Source organism: Anser anser (genome assembly GCF_964211835.1).
Source record: "Anser anser genome assembly, chromosome: 2".
Taxonomy (NCBI): Eukaryota; Metazoa; Chordata; class Aves; order Anseriformes; family Anatidae; genus Anser; species Anser anser.
In genome coordinates this window covers 35,590,861-35,610,045 of record NC_139721.1, presented here as the reverse complement: position 1 = coordinate 35,610,045, position 19,185 = coordinate 35,590,861, and the positions used below count along the sequence as shown (strand labels likewise).

At 36.8% G+C, this 19,185-nt stretch overlaps 1 protein-coding gene across 1 annotated transcript in view; it reads left to right on the top strand.

The window, feature by feature from the left end:
- The window catches only part of LOC310895626 (uncharacterized protein C8orf34 homolog), a 237,785-nt gene extending 221,313 nt beyond the window's left edge, over nucleotides 1-16,472 (top strand). Inside the window, exon 15 of the transcript XR_014580803.1 lies at nucleotides 16,283-16,472. The gene's annotated coding sequence lies outside the window, so the exon portion shown is untranslated. The remainder of the gene's footprint in view (nucleotides 1-16,282) is intronic.
- The last annotated feature ends 2,713 nt before the right edge of the window (nucleotides 16,473-19,185 follow it).

Below are 19,185 nucleotides of genomic sequence, written 5' to 3'. Positions count from 1 at the left end.
AAGTGTTCCTCCCCCTCCCCCCTTCCTCCAGGCTTTATTCTAGAGGTCTAAGTTTATAACAAAAGAAACAAAAAGGTTTTTATATAAATGGAAAAGCAAATGGAGCCCAGCTCATGTTACAACTCAGCCTTCTGACAGCCAGGAATGGAGATCTGCCCTACTTAGAGGCCTCTCTTTGCTCTGAACTGCAAGGGAGCTTTTAATATTCCCTCACTTGCTTGAGTGCTCTCTGATTAGACCTTCAGCTCCAGCTCTGTATTAGCCCAAACTGTATGGTTGGCAAAGGTTACTGCAAAAGTTTTGTCTGTACAGTAACTGTAACAGTGGAGCCATTATCCACCGCCTTAGTGCTATCAGGATATAAATAAGAGGCAGGGTATATATGAGCAGTATTGTGATTGCTCAGAAACCTTCCCTCTGTTGCAAATCCTTTAAAATAATACACCAAAAAATTATTTTGACTTTCCATTAGTCATAAAAGCCAACATTTTTAATATGCATGATTAAATTTAGTCAGGGTGATAAATGTGTGGGTTTTTTGTTGGGTTTTTGTTTTTGTTTTTGTTCTTTTCCTTTTCTTCAGAGATTAATGGAAACTGCTCAACACTTTTGGTGCTGGTGTTTAAATATGTTTAAATTTAAGAGGGTGCTTTCAGTTAATAAAGCAGGTGCCAGAATGACTTGGATAGGTGAAGACTAAATCCAAACTTCTTACTCAGTTGCCTAATTTTAGGCATGGCAGTGTATGTAGGATTATGTATCTTTTATTAGATTAACAATTTAGAAAAAACAGACATGGGAACACAAATCATTCACTTGTTATGCATTTCAAATTTTGGAGAAATAATTCTCACTTTAAGACACGCTCTGTGCTGAAAATAAACCCCACTTTATATTTGATTTCTTGCTGTATCGACTTTCGACAAGTCATTTAACAAAGGTGGAACACAATTTTAAAAGGCAAATGCCTGGAGAATCTAGAGAGCATAGTGAAGTCTGTGTTGAAAGCCACAAAAATGCTGCCCGGCTTTGAGGCTGATTGATTATAGTTTCATGTTAAGCTGATTTATAGGTGACAAAATGTTTTCCTATTTTTTAATTCTTTTCTTCCTTTAAATGAGAGCTTCCCCAAGTTTATGGTCCATAAAATAATAAAGTTTTTGGAGGGCGAGGGAAAAGAAAAAGATTATGCTGTGGCTCCAAAGCAAAATGGAAAGTGTGGTCACTGGCAGGAACAATTTGATTCGGATACATTTTATGGAATAAATCACAATCTGGCTTCTTGCAGGATTATCTCAGTACAAAAAAATGACCAAGGAGAATGAGAAACTTGGGCAGGACTATTCAAAGTAATGCAAACATGGCATACAGAGCATCCCACAACTCCCTCCCTTGCAAGGCTCATCCAATGTCATCATCTCTTTTCTTAACTTTCTTTGCCCTTTGTTATTCTTTCTGCCTTTGCGGGAGAGGGAAGCATGAGGAGATTTCAGGGATATTATTTTCTCTAGTTTTTTAAAGGGACCAGATAACAAAACAGAACGCAGATGACCTTTGGAGTTGTCGGTGACCCTCTTCGATGAATGCTGGGCACTCGTATTGTGACGTGTCCTTTTCACTTAGGTCCCATAATATCTAAATTCTCAAAGTGCATAGCAGCAAAACCATGCTGGTAAAGAAACAGATGGACATAAATAATTGATATTTGGAGCCAACCATTTTCATGATGCCAACTTTCATGCATTGTAAAAATGGCTAATTGCTTTTCTTTCCTAACTGCCTTTGACTCACTGAGATGCCATTAGCCTTCAGTTCTTTGTTTTTATATACCCTACTATTTTGTTAGTGCTCTGCACTCTATACCCTGCTTCTGTTTCTCAGGATGTTAAACAGTGAATTATCTATTCACTTCAGAGACATCCCTCCCAAATTCGAGTGCAAAAGGGAAGTTGGATAAATACTTTGTTTCTTTCCTTACTTAAAATCTACTCCTCCCCGCCCCCCCCAAAAAATATATATATATATCTGTGTATTGATGTATGTGTGGGGGAAGATATATCAGCTTCTGTTAACAGTAGAAAGATTTGTAAGTAGAAAGAGCTCTTTAGATCACTCCTGCTCTCTCATGAGAAATGCTATATGCAGATTTACGGATCTAACTAATTTTTATGCCTGTGCACTCCTCCTTAAAAGGATTGCCAGCTTTGTCAAACAGTGAGGTTCTGGTACAGTTAGCTTTTCCTTCTCCTGGAAAGAATACATCGCCTTTGACTGGCTTGCCCTTTGTCAGCCTGGTCGTTAGGACTCCGAATCTCATCCTAAAGTCTACTCTGTAGAAGGCAAAGTAGAAAATGACTGTTCATTGCCTAAGCACTACATTGCTATAGCTAAAAGTGAGAAGACTTCATTCTATATTGTAATAGGTCTGGTAAAGAGAAGCCAAGAGCCTCACAGGGGGCCAGCAGGTTTTTGGTTCTCGGTCTGAATTTGCTTCTAAGCTTTTTCTTAATATCACAATAGGCTCTTGCTGTGTACTTCTAATGCCTCAGCAATGAAGTCAGGGTATATTATACCATCTGTCCAGGAGTCAACACTGCAGGTCAAGCTAATTTAAACTGGCACTTTTAATCTCCCTATGCCTGTATGCATTACATTTAGTAGTTTAAGTGAGTGATTGTATCTCCTGACCCTGTTACAAAGGACAAGGCTCATGTTTGTATTTTTTCGTTATCTTTAGTTGTCAGGGATATGAACATTTGATCCTTTCACATAAAATATAAGTAAAGCAGTGACTGATACTCTATTTTTTTTCTTATTTTTATTTTTAGCAGAGCTATAGAATTTGTTTGTTTGTTTGTTAGTTATCCCCTCCCCCACCCCTCAGCTTTTTTTTTTTTTGAAAGGTAAGTGTGGAGTCAAAAATATACCTAATGAAATTTTGTAAATTTAATTCTTGATTGAAAAGTTTAAATGTAAGAAATCAAAACTCCTATTTATTCCTGACATTGACAGTTAAAAATTTTGGGGAAGAACTGTTTGCCCTATGGCAAACAGAAGAGCTAGGTAATAATCATGGAGGAAAAATTAGGCCCATAAGTACTTTGGATGTTATGAAAAGAGCAACCTTTAGATCATTATTTCTCATGCGAGCTCTAAAAAGATCTTGGAGGAGTTAAATGTACAGACATGATAGCTGAATGGTCTAAAAGGAGGTTTGATAAATGAAAAATGTGCATAATAGTGTAAAAGGTGATGTAATATCCTGGGAAAACCGTGTGAAGTTTAGTATTCAGTTTGATTTGTCTTTCATGTGTTTTCTCCCTTGTTCTGTTATTTCTCTGACTTGCTTTTTTTTCCAGCCCATCACATTTCCAGTATTTTTCTTTTTCTGTTCCTGAAGAAATAGAGACATTGTTCAGTAGGGAAGAGGAAGGAGGACCACACACAAATAGTTATTTCTTAAGCACATCTGAAGTTTGGAAGAGGAATATTGTTCATGTGATTAAGTTGTCAATAAGCTATTTTCCCTCATTTACAAAAATGTTATACAACTATGACAACATAAATCCATCTCCTCCAGATGTAGTAGCCCAGGTCACCAAAGTTATGATTGTTGATCTGAAATTAATTTCAGAACCAATCAAGGTATACCTATGCAAATTATCTGTGTAGACAGATATATTGGTTGTAAGTTTTTTATCATAATAAAAATCTTTTTCTTGAAGAAAACTTAGTCCTGTCTGTCGGCCGTGTTCAGCTATCCATCTAATGCATGGGGGATGTGAGCCCTTTTTCATTATTCAAAACTGTGGAACCATTCAACACACACACAGACACATACAGACACACACACCTGTTCAAATGTTAAGAAATGCAAATAAATATTTTGGACCTCAAATGGTACACTGTGGCAGAAAGAAAAGTCATCTGGCCCTCTTTGTCATCCAAGAGATTTTGAAACTGAGAGAAAGTAAATGGGAAAATATGACTGAGAATAGAGCAAGAACAGATGTAAAGGTACAGCCTGCCTAAGGTACAGATTGTAGCTGAAAATGCTTGAACTGCCAAAATTAATGTTTTCACAGAAAGTATTAATTTCATGCCTACTCTGTATACTAGAGATTTTAGACTTAGCATGGTAAGCACAAACATATTGAGTCATTCATTAACAAGGAGAGAAGGAACAGAAAACACAATATGCAATATATATATTTCATATAATACTGAATGTAATTTCATATGCACGTTCTTAAATTTCTGTGCTACGGTTAGGTACAAATGACAAAAAACAAGGTTTTGAACTAGGATTGAATAAATAGAAAAAAACTATAATTCTTGTGGAAACATTGACAACATTTTCAATATTAACCCTTATACTTTAATGCTGCTTCTTATGTCTGCATCTGAAATATATTGAAATTTGGTAATACTGGTTTGTAGCTTATTAATCAAAATGTCACTTTAAAGTAATTCTTACCATTATTGTGAGTTAAATATTATATTTTAGGTAAAGGTTACCTCTCTAGAAGCTAGATTCATAATTGAGAAAAAGGACTAATGGCATATCAGACCAGTGGTGAAAAAGGAAAATTATAAGACGCTATAATGGTGACTTCATGGGATGTTATAAATCTGGCAGTGTAATGATGTCACACAAAGCTGTGCCTTTAAAATGACATTAAATTAATCCACTAAGGCAAGACAAAAGTGGCTTACAATTACATGTTAATATTAATCCTGAGCACACTGTAATATAAACTCACAGTCAATTGCCAAAGAAGAGCCTTGGCAAATGTAATAGATAAGTACAGAAATTCCCATTACCAGTAATAAAACTATTTAAAAAAATGAAGAATGAACATTTATTAGTTCAAATGTGTTGTACTTACATAACATGATAGAAAAATGAGGTACTTATTCATGCTTGCAATTCTAATATATCTAAATCATGGGAAAGACCATTATGAAAGGGCATTTAGAGAGGAGAGGGAACGGGCTGGTGGTCATTAGTAGCAAAACTAAGTGAGAAGGTTTTGTGACAGAGGGAGTGCTTGAAATTGAGTTAGACTCCTTTGCTTTCAGCAGAATGAATGATGTTATTCTCTATTTTCCTTTAACTTAACATAATTCCTGCCTGTTGTTGTGTTCAGCCCTTGCTGCCATGGCAGCACATTTCCACCAATGAAGTATCAGAGTAATTGATAATGAATACTATTGATAGTGCATATTGTGACTATGCCCTATGTTTCATAGAATCATAAAATCATAGAACAGCTTGGGTTGGAAGGGACCTTAAAATTCATCTAGTTTCAACCCCCCTGCCACAGTCAGGGATGGCACCCTCCAGATCAGGTTGCCCAGGAATGTTTCTTGGATGTATTGTTGATGCATTATTGATGTTTCTTAGAGTATTGTTCCCAATAGAAGACATACTCTGGATTTTGCCTGAACTAGCATGATGTAATGGATCCTACAAAGGACTGAGGAATTCTCAGATCCTTTCTGGCTCCATCTTTCTATGGATGAACCTTTTCTTTTATAGCTCCACCTGAACTTAGGGGAAAACTTGCTCTTTTGCATTTCCTGAGAGAGGAATTCTGTTAAGGGAGTCAGTGGCCCGAATAGTGTCCCACTGTCCCAAGGTTCAGGGATCCTGGCCTCTAGAAGGTATTTTAACCAAAAAATTAACCAAAACGACCATAGCAGGAGCCAAGCCCGTGGCTGTCACTGTACTTCTCTTTGTGTCATTTCACCTACTTACCTACCTACCTACCTGTTTTTCTCAGACAGATTTGGGTTTCTGAAATTTTGTCTAGTGTATATATCAAAGAACTGCAAACCTGTGTATGTGTCATTTACCATTTGTTTTCCTTCCCAAAATGCCTCATTTGAAACATGGCAAACAGCAACAGCCTCATATTTTATTGCATTGCATTCTGAAGAAATTCTGTGAACTAATATTTAGTAATATAGCATTTTTTTTTTCCAGCAGATTAAAAAGGTGTCAGACCAGAAAATTCAGGGGATATGGAACCTGAAAATCCCTTTTGTTTGCAAAAGCAGATTTTGCTTTTGCTGTACATCTGACTTTACATAAAGTTTTCTTTTTAGAAAGAAAATACATTCTGTGTGTTGGTCTGCAGTTTGCTAAATGTATGATCCTCCTTGTGGGCTTTTTGAACCAGGCTTTTGGCTTGGTTGGGAATACCTTCTTAGGAGATTGATTCCTTTTTTTTTTTTTTTTTTTTTCATGGTACTCTGCTGATCTATCTTTGGAACAAGTTATGTGCCAGTTGCTTGAGAAAGGATATCTATTGGTAACTGACATTACAAAGAGTCCACTGAAGATTAAAAGAATATCATTCTTCTGCTCTTCTTTTATCTTTCTCTCTTCTCTCAGAGCTTTTGTAATTTTACTTAGTAGGCAAAGGTATTGTATGTAATAAATAAGGATATTTTAGAACACGCTTCTGGCAAAAAACATACTCCACTTACTCGTTCTTGATGGAATATGAAAGAAATAATGTGACAAATGTACAGTTATATCTGGCTAGGTAGAGATATTAAGACATTATTTTTTTTAATTGCTTTTCAGAATCACAGAATGGTTAGAAATGATTAGAAATCATTCAAAATGATGCTGTTACAACGTGAATATATTGTCTATCCATTCAAAATGATAAAATTATGCTAAGTCATTCGCTCAATCCTGCAGAAACTGTGGAAATGCAAATCTCATTTGCTGTGCACAACCAAGAGGCAAATTAGCCAAAGGCAACCTTCAGTCTTATGCCATTTCCCTGAAGAAATTTAAAATCATAGGATGCTTTTAATATGAAGTTAAAAAAAAAGAAAAAAAAAGCTGTTATATGAATTTGGTGTAGGATAACTCTAGCATTTTGCTCCAGTAGTTATAGACTGCCATGCAATGCACCTTATCTGTATAACTACTCATTTGCTTTAACAAATGTGTTTAGTATTTATTTTTTTTCTTCAGTCAATCATACCTAGTAAGTGGACATTACTTTAAACTGTACCTCAAAAATATAAATGGGGTGCTAGAGGCAGAGGCTCAGAAGACTATCCTGCTTTCAGAAACTGGAAAGCCCATTTCAGTTTTGGTGGAATGCACAGGTCAATCACCTTGCGTTAGCATCCTTCTATACTCAATTGGAGTTCAGAGTGGGAGACAAGTTGTTTTATTCTCTTCCTGGAATATCTTTATGCTGGTGTTGTAGGGCTTGTTCTGTTCTCCCAGCTTCTGTCTGTTGCAGCACAAGTGCTCAGATGATGGGTTAATGCTGTGGTATGCTGCATGAGGATTGTAAGGGTAGCAAAGCCCACTTCTGTCTTCAAGACATTTGTCAAGAGCCATTTGTGCTGTAGTGTGTTAATACACAGGCATATTACTCAGGAAGACCTTCTGAGTCTTCAAAGTCTTTCAGTTTTCCTTCCAAAAATGACTGCCTGCTTAGCTGGAAGTTTTTTCACATGTGTATTCACTTTGAACTTTTTCCCATGGTTATTTTCATACAAAGGTACAGCTGACCTCACATATTTACTAGCAATAGATAAAAATACTTGGATAATAATTAAGGACGTCATTTCTGTTCTATAAACTAGCTTGGTTTAATTTTAATAAGTGCTGAACTCAATCCATCTGGAAGTAAGGATCTAATTCCTTCAAATATATAAACATACTACAGACTTAGTACAGCTAAGATGTTTGCAACTTTTTATTAGCTAAGACAGAGGGAGAGAGGGAGGTTTTTTTTTGTTTGTTTGTTTTTTGTTTTTGTTTTTTAGCTTATTTAGCACTGAAAATATGATTTGATTCTAAGCTTAAAGGAGAAGTGTAAATTCTAACCCACAAGCTTTGTTAAGCCTTTCTAATTCCATTCCAAGTATTATGGAAGTCTTATGCTTGAATAAGGCCAAGCCATCTTTTAATTCCTAAACTGGCTCCCATAAAAGGCTAGAAAGTCTTTGATCTGTGTAAAAGAGAAGATCACCAGGGAGAAGCCTCTGCTTCTGTTTGTCCAAATGTTGCAAGCAGAGTCTCTAGGCTATAGCTAACAACTCAAATTATATTTGTTTGTGTCTTAGACAGACTTGTTGATTTGCATATAAAAGGGAATTCAATGGCAATATCAGCTCTTTCATGGGGTTTGCAATGGAGGAAAAAGGCTAGTTAAATTTTGATCTAATAGACTGGCCTGCAATGATGTCATGTAATTAGTACCTAGTGGTGTAGACACTGCCTGATTTCATGTTTCAAAAGTAATCTGGTATGTGCATACCAAGGCCCATAAAGAACAAGAGTACAAAATTGGGGGATAGAACAGAACAGAACAGAACGTGTGTTTTCCTGGAAGGAAGAAAATCTGCAGAGGAATAATGGAAATTGAGCCCTGATATGTGTGTGAAGTTTGTAGAATTCAGTTTTTAGCAGTCTTCTGATTTTTTTCACATTTGTCATCGCAGAGGTTAATAGAAAGTACAGAACTGGACTGAAGAGTAGGTCTGATTATTTACTGGGGAACAATGTGAAGGAAATGTGAGATTTGTAAAGAAAGTTACAGGCATCAGCTTATATTGATGGCACCTAGCTTTGTTTTGTGTGCAACAGCACTGTATGACTGAAATTGTTATGCTTCTTGTAAGCAGTGAAGTCATATATAATCACCTGTAAAAATGGCCTACAACTAATTCTTCTGCATAGCACTTTCTTGTCGTAATCTATTCCCAGAGAAGGCTAAACATAGCTTTGTGAATAAACCTTCCCAGTCTTTGCTTTCTCCTTTTCACTGATGTCATTAGGCGGGAGCTGGGATGGGAAGCAAGAATTGGTCTTGCAACTTTGTTGTTCTCTTCTAGAGGGATGTACAGGGAGAGGAAATTTGTCACAAAGAAGTGCACATTTGAGAGGTTGTGCTACAGAAGCAATATGATCAGACTTGACTAGTACTTATCTCTTTGTGTCCTACTTGATCACATGCTAAGGATGATACATGGGCTCTTCATTATCCTCATTTCACCATTACATTATCTCGCTTTTAATGAGAGGAAAAAGCTAGTAATTCAATGCACATAAGCAAACTTTATCCTATGGAGTGTTACCTCTTCCATCTCAGTATGAAATGAACAGGAACAACAGTGAAGATAAATGTACATTTTTAATTGGAGCATAGAAGATGCTTACTAAACAACAATTTATTTCTGGTGTTAAGTATGATGCTTCAATAAGTTAACTTTTGCTGTTTTTGTATGAATAATGTAATATCATTATTAAAATTATCTAATCATATTAAAATACAGTGTAGAGTACACCTGTTCTTCAACTAGCAATTCAGTCCCTTTGAACAATGGGAATGTGTTGCTTTTTTGTCTACTATACTCACATGTGCCCCAAATACTATCTTTTTAGATTGATGTAGTTGGAAAAAATAAAGGTTGTCATCTCTCCTGCAAATTTTGCCCTGATTATCTTATAATGAGCAATTATAGAATAAAGAGTTTGGATAATCTTAATGACATCTGAAGAACTCAAAGGAAAATCTGTAAAGTTTGTCATCACCGTTTAAGTTGTCAAATAATAGAGACTAGCTTTGCAAAAGACCCCAACAGGTCACGAAGTCCATAAACTAAGATCAGTTATACCTATATTTTTTTTCCCAAAACTTGTTTGTCTAACCTTTTCCAGTGATGGAAATTCTGTGACCTTCCTAGAAAATCTATTCCAACGCTCTTTCTTAATGTTTAACCTTTGATGCTGTCACTGCTTGTTCTTTCCACCATGAACAAGTAGAACAGATGATTTTTTTCTTCCTGACAAGAGCTTTTCGTGTAATTGAAGGATGCTATGATCTTTCCCCTCTGCCAGCAAACTATTTTTCTCTTTGTAATTTCTAATCTCTAACCATTTTCTTTGCTCTTTTCTGGAGAGGTGATGAAGCAAAAAGATTTGGTACCCTCCTTCTATCCCTGCTACCCTCCTTTCAACCTTCCTGCTAGTCTGGAAAGGAGAAACAGAGATAAAACTGTTTGGATTATCATGATCTCTCCCAGGCTACCTGATGGACTTGCTCTGTTATTGTTGATTACTTTTACTTTTGCTTAGTTAAGTCCTTCCTTTTCCTACTGCTTTTTAAATGTTTCTAAGCTGAATTTTAAATTGTTGAAGTGACTTAAAAAAAATATTCTTCAGAAATATTTTATCACTTCTTGCCTTACTGAACACACTTTTGTATGCCTGAGTAGAACAAAAAAGGATTATGTCATTAAGGGCTTCACATCCCTTTAGTTCCTGCAGCCATTTTTTTCTAAGACATTTTGCCTTGTTCAGAGCTTCAGAATCACCTTTGAATGAAAACTTCACAGTTACTTAGCAGCAGGGTTTTCTGTTCATTTTGCATCTGTGCTTTGTCTATTGACTGAACTCCACCCATTTCCACTATGAAGGATAGGTCACTGCTTTTTTCTTTTTCCCTAAGCAGCTGTCCTCCTGGCAGTCCTTGTGGTGAACTTCTTCCAGGTTTGTTTCAGTCCTTGAACTCTACACAGGACTGAGCCAAGAACTTTGTCATATAGTCGCATTAATAATCATCTTTTTCTCAGGCTAATGGGATCAGTCTTCTGTTATGTGCTCTGACTGGAAACTCCCAAAGTGATGCCTGAAGGGTGATCTCCTTGTAACATCTGTTCTGGGACTGTGGTGGTGCGTCAATATCAATTGACGCGTTGTTGGAATAAAATATTGTTGCCTTGCTAATGCAACCCATGGACAAAAGATTAGCTGGAACTGGTAAATGTAAAGCTGAACATTTAGTGCTTAGGCTCTGGCAAGGTTGGGGGGGGGGGGGGGAAGGGGGAGTGGATACCTACCTAAATTATACATTGAAATAAGTGTGTGTCGTGTCGTGTTTGTCCGCCCCACTGCCCACCCCCACCCCCAGTAAAGTTAAGTGACACTCGGTACGTGCATGACTTTGTGATGGAGGAAAGTTATTTCTTTTAAGCTTATTCTGTAGTCACATTTACTCTGCATTTGTGCTGTGTGGTTCTAGCTGAAAACTGAGGGCATATCACAGCATATTTACCTGTTCAGTTAGGCACCAGACTGTGTGCCCATGGACAGATTTGCTCACATTCAACAAGCCAGTGACTGCCTAGCTGTATAGGCTTGCACCATGCTCTGAATCAGTGCCCTGGAAAAAATCTTAAATCCTAGAAAAGTGCTCTAGCATGAACTGAAGATCATTTCTGAACAGTCTGAACAAACTGGTCGTTGATAAGGACCAAGCCAGCTGCTGCCAGTTTGCACTGGCAGTTTTAAAAAACAGAGCTCTGTGTGCTCATGACCTTGTTGCTAGCTGTGTGCATGGTGGCTGTGTTACTCCTTTATCAGTTACTCCTTTATCAGTAACATATACTCTCTATATGTTTTACATTTGTATTTAAAAAGCAGTTTGTGGGCTTCCAAGGTAGGCAGAACACCCAGGAGCATTTTGTTGCTCTGAATCCTGAGATGCTTGTGACACCTATTGGAATGCATTACTCCTGGGCAGGCATGTTGGGCTACCTTCCATTCATAAATGAGGGTACATGACTTAAAATAGCTTTGTGGATAAAAGAACAGAAAAATAAAATTTTAAAGGGCTTAATTCAGGTAAAACTCTGAGTGTCTGAAAGTGATTTAGTCTGGAAAATTAGTTTCAGGTCTTGAAACATCCTTTAACGTGGTTGTCAATATTAGCTGCTGGTCCTTAAGGATGTCTGTGTGATCCTTGTGAGGACCTCTTCTGATTCTCCAAGAGCCTTGCCTGGAAGTAAAGGCAATAAGTCCTTTCTCCTTCTCCTTCCCAATGCCTTTTGAGATGCAAGCATGCATATATGAGTCACCACAGTACTGACGTCCAAGAAAGCAAAGCCTTGAGACCAGGGGCTTTAAGAAATGTCAGTAAAGCCATATATACATCTTGCTTTTATATGTGGAAAAAATAATGGTTTCCTCTCATATTTGAATTTGAGGGGAAAAGAGAACTTTCAAAGGCATGAAAAAGTTCAGTCTTCTGAGTATGAATATCTAAGCAAGATGTGATTTTAAAATGACAAGGAGTCAACATCTGGGTATGTTTTCCCACATTAGCAACCGCTGTCCTAAACTGTGCTCTTGTGTGTGATGTTAAACAGCTGCTCAGTTTCGCCCCAGAGGTAAGAATATTCTGTATCTCAGTTACATTGACTTTATTTCAGAGCTTTTGAGATGAAGTGCTCAGAGGGAGTGTAAAGTAGTGGCACTGAAACTGCACTGTACTTGGTACCTAGAAATTCATGTTTTAATTCAATAAAAAGCTGCTGACATATTATAATGCTTATTCTTGGCACTACCGTATTACATTATCCAACCACCGTTTCCTATTATCTGCATACCAAATTGTTCAAGTCAGTAATTTGAGTCTGTCCCCACCATGTTCTAGTGAAATACCATAAAAATAGCTGCCACAAATATTAGCAGCTGGTCCATTTCAAGGTGCTGTTGCCTTTCTCCACAATTTACAGTAAGAATGAAATGTATCCTGCCAACAGCATCAACCCATCTAGCATGCTGAAATGCCTGGTGGTTTTTGAAGCTGAATGTGCAAGTAGGGTTTCTTATCAATGTGCTGTTTTTGGAAGAAAATGGAGTTGTATAAGGTCAGGAAAAGATGTTTTTGGGAGTTGCTCATATTTAATAAAATTACACTCAGGAAGTTTAGAATGGATAAAAAAGAAGAAGGTTTTGTAAACTGTGCAGGCATTCTTCCTGTAGGGATTATACACAGGATACTGAAATGTAGCACATTGGTGCCTGTGGTTTTTGTCTTCATTTCTGTGTCTTAAATGAGATGAATCATGCCATTATAAGGAAAAGGCCTGACTGTAATGCACCTGCACTGAGTGGGACTTTCACATCTGTAATTCCCCCAGACTTTCATGACTGTGTAAACATTTTCATAATAAAGCAGAAATACAATTTTGTGTGTACTTACATGCAGAAATAAGATGCAATGTTGGTCTCTTACAAAAGAATCGCTGAAGTGGGGGCTGTGGGTGTCACTTCTTTCAAAAGTTCCGTAGTAAAATTTTCTTTTGAAAGTGATCTTGTTTTTTAGGATCAGCTGGAAACTGTTAACCACTTTCCTAATTTATAAGACCAAACTGAGCTCTAAGCGTGTCTGCAAAACCAGAGGCTCTGGAATTAACTTTCTGTTAACTAATATAGTTCAAACCAGCCCTTTGTACAATTATATCTTTTTCTTTCTTTCCTTCCTTCCTTCCTTCCTTCCTTCCTTCCTTCCTTCCTTCCTTCCTTCCTTCCCTTCCTTCCTTCCTTCCTTCCTTCCTTCCTTCCTTCCTTCCTTCCTTCCTTCCTTCCTTCCTTCCTTCTTTCCTTCTTTCTTTCCTTTTCTTTCTTTCTTTTTCTTTCTTTCTTTCTCTTTCTTTCTTTCTTTCTTTCTTTCTTTCTTTCTTTCTTTCTTTCTTTCTTTCTTTCTTTCTTTCTTTCTTTTTCTCTTTCTTCTTTCTCTCTCTTTCTTTTTCTTTCCTTTCTTTTTCTTTTTCTTTCTTTCTTTCTTTCTTTCTTTCTTTCTTTCTTTCTTTTTCTTTCTTTCTTTCTTTCTTTCTTTTTTCTTTCTTTCTTTTTCTTTCTTTCTTTCTTTCTTTCTTTCTTTCTTTCTTTCTTTCTTTCTTTCTTTCTTTCTTTCTTTCTTTCTTTTCTTCTCTCAGAGATGAGCTCATAACTTTATTCCTTGTAAGAGGATACTGTGAAAATCTGCTTTGCAGTTTGTCAGAACTGACTTACTGCAAAGGCTCTGGCTTGTAGTAAGTGTGAGAACTGTGAACAGTATTCTCCAAAATATTTCAATCTTTTCAATTTTCATGTATCTCCTAAAATCTGTAGAACATAACTGAAAATGGTATGAAGACTTGTATGCAGCTTATTAACTATGTTGTGCCTGAATTGTTGCCATACAAGAAAAATCAAATAATGGATTCAAAACTAGATTATTATGGTAGCTGCATCTATATTTTGAGCTACTAAAACATGCTGAATGCACTGGGACTGAAAAAGCATCTTGTCCAGCATATTTATATTTGTATATTTGCACAGTGAACCAGAGAGGACAACAGTTCACAGTAAATTATTTACTAAAAATAATTTAAAAAATCTGCAAACGAGCAGAATTTACCCAATATGTACATTAGTGAATTCTGCTCTACTGGGCTGTTTACTGTCACTCTTTGTAAGTACCTTTGGAATTGTAGTTGGATGATGCGTGCCTTGCTTCACAGTAAGTGCCACTTTTAGAGTCACGAGAAAGTCCTACAAAACATTCTCTCCCCCTGGAGAAATATTTCTCTGTATTCACCTCACATAACATGACCTCTTTACTGATTGCAAATGTCATTCAAGTCAAACCAGTCTGCTAGCAAGTTTCCTCTAAATAAACTTTCTTTTATTTCTCTGGTCTTAAAGTCTGTTCACTGTCTCTATTTTCTTTGCTCTTTTGTGTGCAGCTAAGATTTATAAGGACTGCTGTTACATGTTATACATTTTCTTACATCAGAGCTTTTAGTCTCAAGACCTTGGGACGCAGAATTTACAGTGACCATAAAATGGACCCCCCAAAAAATACAACCCATCTTTGCAAATATTCTGAGTTTGACGTAGAAAACCAGTGGAATGAAAGGCTGTTCCTATTACTCTCTATGCAGAAAAACAGCTCCTGACTACCATCAAAATTATAGAGCAGTTTATATCAGCTCTCTTTTTGGAAGTCAGAGGAAATTCTCACCACTGTAAGAGTCTTCATCTGTACCTTTGTAGTGAGCCAAGCTGGCCTGAGATCAGAGAAACTTTCTTCTTCAGGAGTATTCAAGTACGGCTCCCAGACTTATGCTTAAGCCCATGTCTAAGGGAGCTGTATTTCTTCATGGAACATAATGGAATATTCTAAACAAAATGTGAAAACCTGTTATACATAAACCTAATTAAGCATTTTCAGATGAATAAACAGTAGTTTTATAGCCCTTGCTATGAAATCTCATAATCTTATAATTAATTCCATGTTTAATGTAAAAATGACAGTTTGATGGAGTTGCTTTGAGGATTATATAGGGAAATATACCACATGCAGTTTTCCTACTCCATGCGCTACAGGATTTACATGGGAATGACATCACACTAAGTAAAAAGACTGGCCATCTATCACCTGGACAATATGTGCTAAATAATGATGAACACAGTCCCTTGCATATAATTTCCTTTTTCACATCCAAACCCTCAAAACTTCTCTTTTTTTTTTTTTTTCACATTTCCCTAAATTGGTCATTTCAGCCTGAAGCAGCATCTTATAGTCTATGAAAGGTAAGAAAGTGAAAATCAGACCTTGGTTTGCTTAGGATGTCTTCCAAGATCATATTACTTGTGTGAGGTATGTTTCCCACTGTCACTAGCACATTGGATGAGATCTTAATTGATCTCTTGTTCTTTCTTTTCTGGGCAGAATGAAGTCTTTGAAGATGAATACTGGCTCATAAACTAAATGCTTTCAGCTGTTGCTGCTGAACATAACAATTCCTAAGAAGATTTTTGTCAGTTACTTAGAGATTTCCCCGTTTTTATGGAGAAGCTTGTAGTTTAACCCTTTAACAGGTCCCGGATAACATTAAAAGTCACACTATGTCTACCGTAGAAGTTTAACAGCAGGAGAAAGGGTTGATACTTTAGTAGGGAAAAGTAGCTGGAAATGTGAACACATGGTTAGATGAAGGATTTAGTACAGCCTCTTATGCAGGAGGTCATCTTCATTAGTCAAATTGGTCTGCGCTGTTCTTACAAACCATGAATGAATAAACTTAAATAGACAAGTATTATTACTGTTTGTATATATAGTAGTTAGGTGAGAAATTGTTGCAGGACAAGACCAACATACAGTATGCTGACACAAAACAAGGGAGTATCTATCTTTCACAGAATACCATTTCAAGCCTTTCCTTTCCTCTTGTGCAGAGAAAAGTGACATGTTACACGGTGCAGCTGGCAGATTGTCTTGGCTTGATAATGCATAATCAGAGCCTTATGAAATGGTTTAGTTGGAAACCCCCCAGTAAATAAAATATGCTGAATGAAAAGCAGATGCACAGTGGGGTGAGAAGGAGTATCTTTGGGAGTTAGGCATGCCCGAGCTGAAATCCTGCCATAGCAGAGCTTCACCTCTCTGCCTTTCTCTCTTCACAGAGAAGCACGGCACAATATTCTCTGTCTCTGTATTAACATGACGGCATTTATTCCTTAAAGTATGGGCAAGACTTCAAGTCAAGTTTACAGGTAACTTGCTATGCAACCAGTCCACTGCTCTATCAGCCTCCTCCTTATGCCCTCCACCCTTCTGTCACACATCTTGAACCATGCATCAAACACCTACTTCTACTGTTCTGCTGAAGCCCTAAACCTATTCTCTAGATAATTTCAACTGCATATTCACCCTTTTCATCTGTGTCCAAAGCTTCTAACAGATACATGTTGTTTTTGTCCTCACTTCTCATATTTCACTTCTTTCATCCTCTTCATCAAGACAGCAGATTACTTCAGGTACTTTTCAGACCTATGTACATCATGTTAGCCTTGCCCTCAGGTTACAGCAGACTGGGGAGCAGATGATACAGGGTAACTGGAGTATGGATGGCATGTGACTGCTGCCTGGTACACAACTGAGGGGAAGGGAAAGGAGAAACTGGGATCTCCAACTTGTCTGTGGTAGGACTCAAAAACTCACTATAATTTGTAAATAACTGTGGAATAGATTATAAGATCTGAAGCTTCTATTTTAATGTGTTTGCACCCTGTGGATGTCTTCTCTGTTTGGAAACTGCTTAAGCAGCCATTGAAAGTTTGGGATGAAGTGAAGAACAAATATCTAGTTAGTTAAAGTAGGAAGAGAAGATAAATTCACATGGAGAACTTGGAAAAAGTAGTGAGGGCAGGTTTGGGAACAGCAGTATCAGTAGGCCTGTCACAGAGAGGGAACTTGCCCAGTTCCTGGGAAGTACTCTCCCTACTCCTCTGCTGGCAGCAGAAATCTTAGCTACCTATTGATGAAACTTCAGGCTTTGTACCTTTTGGTATGTTTAAAAACTGACAATACACTACTGTTACCTGTTGCAGCTCAGACAGAAGTTCCTGCTGTGGATGGAGGAATTTTCACCCTGACAATACAATTTTAAAGAATTCACAGGAAGATTTTTTGTTGTTGTTGTTTTGTTTTGTTTTCCTGTTATCACCATACCTCCAACCCCACCTCCCAGCAAGTAAATCACATACAAAACATTGTCTTTGGGTGCAAATTCATGAAGTTGTAAGTTAAAAAATACCAGAACTAAGTGCATTTGTTTGTTTTCCAAAATTAATTTAATCCTCCAGTGATTTGTTTTTAGATTGTCTAACTTCTGTGCTCATGTACTTCTTTCCTGCAAGATCCCTTTCTCATTCAGTGCAGAGAGTATTAATTTAATAAGCAAATATTTAATCATTTCTCATCTTTCTGGTTTTGTTGTTGTTGTTTTTCTTCTTCGTTTTTCTTTTTCTTTTCTAAAAAACACACTAGTCCTTTTCTGGAGTTTTCTGTAGAACATATCACTCTAAGGTGAGTGTTTTTTTGGTTTTTTGTTTGTTTGTTTTTGTTTGTTTGTTTGTTTGCTTTGTTTTGTTTATTTTTTTTTTACCCTTTCTCTCTGTCTCTTTCTCTCTTTCTCTCTCTTTTTTTTTTTTTCCCCTTAATTTGTTTTTCCCATTACTGTGAAGTAAAGGGCTAAATCTATCAGGGTTTTCTAGAAAATATTAATATTAATACTAAAATACTAAGATGGATTATTATTATTTTTAATTGCAGGTAACCCATTCATTCTGGATACCCATTTCTGGGCTCATAATTTGAACACAGGGATAAGCAGCTCCCATCAAGTAAACAGCTATGATGAAAGTGAATAACATGCCTTGCTGAGTAACACCTAGAACCTTTGGGGCAGGTTGAATCTAGCTGTTCAGGAGGCAAAAATGTAACTTACCATGAGAACCATCTTTCCCCAAACTTTACTGCACCATGCCCCTTTGAAAGTTAAAAGTGTTTTTTTCAACTTCTGCAGCAAACAGAGATCTTCTAGAGCAAAAGGTACCTGTAGTGAAGTTAGTGATGGGCAACGGTCTTCTCTGCCCAGTCAATTGGCCTTGAAGGAAAAATAGTACATTACTGTCTTCTATTTCAGTCTCTTGAATGTGATTATGGAAGTACCACATGCAGGTAGTTGTAACATTGATTTTTCTCAGTTGTGAGTTTCTCTTCTTTTTCAAGAGGTTTTGTGCATTAAGCATGACATTGGAAGTCAAAGGACATATTCTGTTTTCATTCTCCTATGTTTTCTTACGTATTTGCAACTACTTTGTTTTATAACAATGTGAAAAAAAAAAAAACCACTCTTAAAACTAATATCTCCAGGACTTTGAAATTATATTTAGTGCTTTAGTTCTCCTGCATAATGCTTTCATGAGAGTTAAAACAAATGTACGCATGGAGCATTGGCAAGTAGTTATAACAGGAATAAAATAAGACCTTAGCATATTATGTTGGCATTTTTCTTGATACAATTAGTTTTAAGACATGACAGTCTTCTAAATTGGTGGAGTACCTGATTAGTAAGTAATGCTAGTATATTAGACAATATGCTGAAGATATCAATTGTGTGCTTTTTTTGCAAAACTTCTATCAGTTCATAGCCAGTGCTTTGCCTTAGACGTCACAAAATTAAATCCTTATTATATCCCATGAGTTCCATATTAGGCTGGAATTCCAATGGAAATTCATGAGGGACTTTCTGTCTGCGGGGTTTTGTAATGTGGCTATGAATGCCACTAAGAATGTTTTTCTTAAAAGCTGGATATCCACACATGCCCTATTGGTAAACCACTGGGTTGCTGAATTAAGATTTTATTTACCACTGGAATAAATATACTACCCAGTATACACATAGTTGGGAACCACATATGGGGACCATTCACAGGCTATATCAACATCAGTTAAGTTGTTTGCTGTATTTAACGCTGTGCATTAGAATTAGGAAGTATGTATTTAAAATCATTAACTTGCT